The sequence below is a fragment of the Lolium perenne genome, chromosome 6 (assembly GCF_019359855.2).
Source record: "Lolium perenne isolate Kyuss_39 chromosome 6, Kyuss_2.0, whole genome shotgun sequence".
NCBI lineage: Eukaryota > Viridiplantae > Streptophyta > Magnoliopsida > Poales > Poaceae > Lolium > Lolium perenne.
Window position 1 is genome coordinate 245,210,764 of NC_067249.2, and position 6,545 is coordinate 245,217,308.

Here is a 6,545-nt window from a genome sequence, read left to right on the forward strand (position 1 = left end):
AAGAAAGAGAAGATTCCTGCTGTTGTAATACACAACAAATGTAAGCTTCGCCCATCCATCATCGTCGTCCATCGAATCCGCTCCAGCCGAAGAGTTCGCGCGTGCAGCTGCTGATCACCCACGCGACGAGACATAGCCACCAGCAGACAAACCCTAACGATGAGTTAGGGTACACGTTGTTAAATAGGAAATTGTCTTGTGGACTACGGTTTTATATTTAATTGGATCGTCTCGGCTACAGCTGGGCATGGGCATCTCGGCCCGGACAGGCCCAGCCTGACCCGGCCCAAAAATCTCGGGCCGAGCTGGGTTGGGCTTGCACTTCGGGCCGGGCTCGGGCCTGAAATCTAAGCCCGAACGTCGGGCCGGGTGATACGCGTACATCACGTGTCCGTTGGGAACCCCAAGAGGAAGGTGTGATGCGTACAGCGGCAAGTTTTCCCTCAGTAAGAAACCAAGGTTTATCGAACCAGTAGGAGCCAAGAAGCACGTTGAAGGTTGATGGCGGCGAGATGTAGTGCGGCGCAACACCAGGGATTTCGGCGCCAACGTGGAACCTGCACAACACAACCAAAGTACTTTGCCCCAACGAAACAGCGAGGTTGTCAATCTCACCGGCTTGCTGTAACAAAGGATTAGATGTATAGTGTGGATGATGATTGTTTGCAGAAAACAGTAGAACAAGTATTGCAGTAGATTGTATTCGATTAAAAGAATGGATCGGGGTCCACAGTTCACTAGAGGTGTCTCTCCCATAAGATAAATAGCATGTTGGGTGAACAAATTACTGTTGGGAAATTGACAAATAGAGAGGGCATGACCATGCACATACATGATATGATGAGTATAGTGAGATTTAATTTGGCATTACGATAAAGTACATAGACCGCTATCCAGCATGCATCTATGCCTAAAAAGTCCACCTTCAGGTTATCATCCGAACCCCTTCCAGTATTAAGTTGCAAACAACAGACAATTGCATTAAGTATGGTGCGTAATGTAATAAATAACTACATCCTCGGACATAGCATCAATGTTTTATCCCTAGTGGCAACAGCACATCCACAACCTTAGAACTTTCTGTCACTGTCCCAGATTTAATGGAGGCATGAACCCACTATCGAGCATAAATACTCCCTCTTGGAGTTAAGAGTAAAAATTTGGCCAGAGCCTCTACTAATAACGGAGAGCATGCAAGATCATAAACAACACATAGGTAATAGATTGATAATCAACATAACATAGTATTCTTTATCCATCGGATCCCAACAAACACAATATATAGCATTACAGATAGATGATCTTGATCATGTTAGGCAGCTCACAAGACCCGACAATGAAGCACATAAGGAGAAGGCGACCATCTAGCTACTGCTATGGACCCATAGTCCAGGGGTGAACTACTCACTCATCACTCTGGAGGCGACCATGGCGGTGAAGAGTCCTCCGGGAGATGATTCCCCTCTCCGGCAGGGTGCCGGAGGCGATCTCCTGAATCCACCGAGATGGGATTGGCGGCGGCGTCTCTGGAAGGTTTTCCGTATCGTGGCTCTCGGTACTGGGGGTTTCGCGACGAAGACTATATGTAGGCGGAAGGGCAGGTCAGGGGGCCACACGAGGGCCCCACACAGTAGGTCGGCGCGGCCAAGGGCTGGGCCACGCCGCCCTAGTGTGTCGCCAGCTCGTGGCCCCACTTCGTCTCCTCTTCGGTCTTCTGGAAGCTTCGTGACAAAATAGGCCCCTGGGCGTTGATTTCGTCCAATTCCGAGAAAATTTCCTTACTAGGATTTCTGAAACCAAAAACAGCAGAAAACAGCAACTGGCTCTTCGGCATCTCGTTAATAGGTTAGTGCCGGAAAATGCATAAATATGACATAAAGTACGCATAAAACATGTAGGTATCATCAATAATGTGGCATGGAACATAATAAATTATCGATACGTCGGAGACGTATCAGCATCTCCAAGCTTAGTTTCTGCTCGTCCCGAGCAGGTAAACGATAACAAAGATAATTTCTAGAGTGACATGCCATCATAACCTTGATCATACTATTGTAAGCATATGTAATGAATGCAGCGATCAAAACAATGTATATGACATGAGTAAACAACTGAATCATAAAGCAAAGACTTTTCATGAATAGTACTTTCAAGACAAGCATCAATAAGTCTTGCATAAGAGTTAACTCATAAAGCAATAATTCAAAGTAGAGGTATTGAAGCAACACAAAAGGAAGATTAAGTTTCAGCGGTTGCTTTCAACTTGTAACATGTATATCTCATGGATAGTTGTCAATGCAAAGTAATATAACAAGTGCAATATGCAAGTATGTAGGAATCAATGCACAGTTCACACAAGTGTTTGCTTCTTGAGGTAGAGAGAAATAGGTGAACTGACCCAACATAAAAGTAAAAGAAAGGCCCTTCGCAGAGGGAAGCATTGATTGCTATATTTGTGCTAGAGCTTTGGTTTTGAAAACAAGAAATTTTTTTGTCAACGGTAGTAATAAAGCATATATGTTATGTAAATTAAATCTTACAAGTTGCAAGCCTCATGCATAGTATACTAATAGTGCCCGCACCTTGTCCTAATTAGCTCGGATTACCGGGATTATCATCGCAATACACATGTTTTAACCAAGTGTCACAAATGGGTACCTCTATGCCGCCTGTACAAAGGTCTAAGGAGAAAGCTCGCATTGGATTTCTCGCTTTTGATTATTCTCAACTTAGACATCCATACCGGGACAACATAGACAACAGATAATGGACTCCTCTTTAATGCATAAGCATTTAGCAACAATTAATGTTCTCATATGAGATTGAGGATATATGTCCAAAACTGAAACTTCCACCATGATTCATGGCTTTAGTTAGCGGCCCAATGTTCTTCTCTAACATTATGCATGCTCTAACCATTAAATGAGTGGTAAATCTCCCTTACTTCAGACAAGACGGACATGCATAGCAACTCACATGATATTCAACAAAGAGTAGTTGATGGCGTCCCCAGGAACATGGTTATCGCACAACAAGCAACTTAATAAGAGATAAAGTGCATAAGTACATATTCAATACCACAATAGTTTTTAGGCTATTTGTCCCATGAGCTATATATTGCAAAGGTAGAGGATAGAAATTTTAAAGGTAGCACTCAAGCAATTTACTTTGGAATGGCGGAGAAATACCATGTAGTAGGTAGGTATGGTGGACACAAATGGCATAGTGGTTGGCTCAAGGATTTTGGATGCATGAGAAGTATTCCCTCTCGATACAAGGTTTAGGCTAGCAAGGTTATTTGAAACAAACACAAGGATGAACCGGTGCAGCAAAACTCACATAAAAGACATATTGTAAACATTATAAGACTCTACACCGTCTTCCTTGTTGTTCAACCCAATACTAGAAATTATCTAGACCTTAGAGAGACCAATTATGCAAACCAAATTTAGCAAGCTCTATGTATTTCTTCATTAATAGGTGCAAAGTATATGATGCAAGAGCTTAAACATGAGTGATACGTCCAAAACGTATCTACTTTCCCGAACACTTTTGCTATTGTTTTGCCTCTAATTTGTATGTTTTGGATGCAACTAACACGGACTAACGCTGTTTTCAGCAGAACTGCTCTGGTGTCTCGTTTTTGTGCAGAAATCCAACTTTCGGGAAAAACCTCGGAATTTATGCAGAAGGCCCTATTTTCCCAGAAACTAACGGCTTCGAAGGGCAATTGAAGTGGAGGCCCGAGGGCCCCACACCATAGGGCGGCGCGGCCCAGGGGGGGCCCGCGCGGCCCTGTGGTGTGGCCCCCTCGGCCGGCCTCCGACGCCCTCCTTCGGACTATTTATCGGCCTCGACCTAAAAACGCACGGGGAGAAGTCGAAGTCGCCAGAAACCCTCCGAACGCCGCCACATCGCGAAACTCCGTCGCGGGAGCCGAGAAGTCTCCGTTTCCGGCACTCCGCCGGACGGGGAATTGGAGGAGATCATCGCCGCCATCACCGCCAACGCCTCTACATCAACCAGCCATGTTTCCCCCATCCATGTGTGAGTAATTCCCCCGCTGTAGGCCGAAGGGGATGGTAGGGATTGGATGAGATTGGTCATGTAATAGCATAAGATTGTTAGGGCATAGTGCCTAGTGTCCGTAGTTGGTACTTTGATGATATTGTTGCAACTTGTTATGCTTAATGCTTGTCACTAGGGCCCGAGTGCCATGATCTCAGATCTGAACATGTTATTGTTTCATCATGATATTCATTGTTTATGGTCTTACCTATAAGTTGTATACACATGTCGCTGTCCAGAACCAATGGCCCCGAAGTGACAAGAATTGGGACAACCGGAGGGAATGGTAGCGATGTGAGGATCACATGTGTTCACGGAGTGTTAATGCTTTGCTCCGGTACTCTATTAAAAGGAGTACCTTAATATCCAGTAGTTTCCCTTGAGGCCCGGCTGCCACCGGCTGGTAGGACAAAAGATGTTGTGCAAGTTTCTCATTGCGAGCACGCACGACTATATATGGAACACATGCCTATTGATTGCTTTGTACTTGGACACCGTTTTATTATTATCTGCAAATGCCCTGCTATGATTGTTACATGAGTTTCTCTCATCCATGCAACGCCCGTCATCCGTCCCCGTGCCTACAGTATTTTAATCCCGCTGTTTACTAAAATCACTACCGCTGTCTCTCGTTACTGTTGCTATTATTTCACTACTGCTATCGCTATAAACCTGTTACTACTGATAAACCCTTGCGAGCAAGTCTGTTTCCAGGTGCAACTGAATTGACAACTCCGTTGTTAAGGCTTCCAAGTGTTCTTTGTCTCCCCTTGTGTCGAATCAATAAATTGGGTTTTACTTCCCTCGAAGACTGTTGCGATCCCCTATACTTGTGGGTCATCAAGACTATTTTCTGGCGCCGTTGCCGGGGAGCATAGCTTTATTTGGAAGTTCACTTGGATTAATATTGTTCGCTGCAAATTCTCCATCATGGGTAAACCTCGCGATACTAAGATCGCCATATTACCATCCACTACAAGAAAAGGTACAATTCTGAATACCTCTGCTGCTCTTGATTCACCATCTGTGATTGATAAACTTGTTTCACCGCCACATGCTTCGCATGCGGGTACATCTGCTGAATCTGAACACTCTCATAATATTGATAATGTTTCTACTGTGCTTGATGATAGTGGTTCATTGGGATCTTTTCTAGATGCTACAATTGCTAGGTCTAGACAAATTGAAAATACTGAAACTCCTAATGCTACTACACCTGTTAGTTCACCTGAACTTGGTTATTTTAGTGATGATCCTGAGGAAGATTATGTGGAGCTTAATGATGATTTTATTGAAAAATGCAATGCTACTACTGATGCAAGAAAAATTAAAAAGTTGCTTGCGTAACATGCCGTTAGATATAAACTGTCTCCTCGATCCTAAGTTTGCCACATCTCCTATAAACATTAGGGATAAAGATTATGATTTTTCTCTTGATCTATCTCATATAGCTATTGTTGAGAAAACACCCTTTTGTGGTACTGAAAAAGAAAGTGCTGTTGAACACATGACCGAGCTATCTACTCTTAGTAGCTTGTTTTACGATGATGTTAAGATGCGTACAAACTTAGTTGCTAAAATATTTCCATTCACATTAAAGGATGACGCTAAAACTTGTTATAATAATTTGCCAACAAATACTATAAAAAGACCGAAAGAATTGATTTATGTTTTCTTCCGCAAATACTTTCCGCTAGTGCTCAACATATTGCTTTGCAGAGAATTTATAATTTTAATCAGGGAGATGAAGAGAAATTGCCCGAGGCTTGGTCGAGATTCTGCTCTCTTATTAGAGCTCGACCTGAGCATGATTTGGAAAAGCATGATTTACTTGATATATTTTATAGTGGACTAACCATTGAGTCTAGGGCATACCTGGATAGTTGTGCTGGTTGTGTTTACGGGAAAAGAACTCCAGCACGACGCTCGAAGAATTATTGGCTAAAATAAGCCGGAATCATGATGATTGGACTACGCCTGAACCGACTCCAACTCCAATATTGAAGAAGAGGGGTTTAATTAAATTGAATGATGAAGATATGAGGGAAGCCAAGAAGTCTCTCAAGGAGAAAGGTATTAAATCTGAAGATGTGAAGAATCTACCTCCTATTGAAGATATATGTGAGATAATTCCCCCTTCATCCATGATTGAGGTAAACTCCCTTCAACGCTTTACTAGGGAAGATATTCCGTATTCGAAACCTCCTGCACAATGCTTAGATGAGTTTGATAATTATATTGTTAAGCAAGAAAATTTTAATATGAGAGTAGAGAATCATTTAATGGAAAATTCTCAAGCTATTAGTGAATTGCATGATATTGTGGAGAGAACCTCCAATGATGTTAAGATGCTTGTTAAACATTTTCAAATGATTCAAACTCAAATTGATCAACTCACTAAAGTGCAAAATGACTTGTTAGGGAATAATTCTAAAGAGAAACATGCTTATGAAGTAACAACTAGAGGTGGTGTCTCT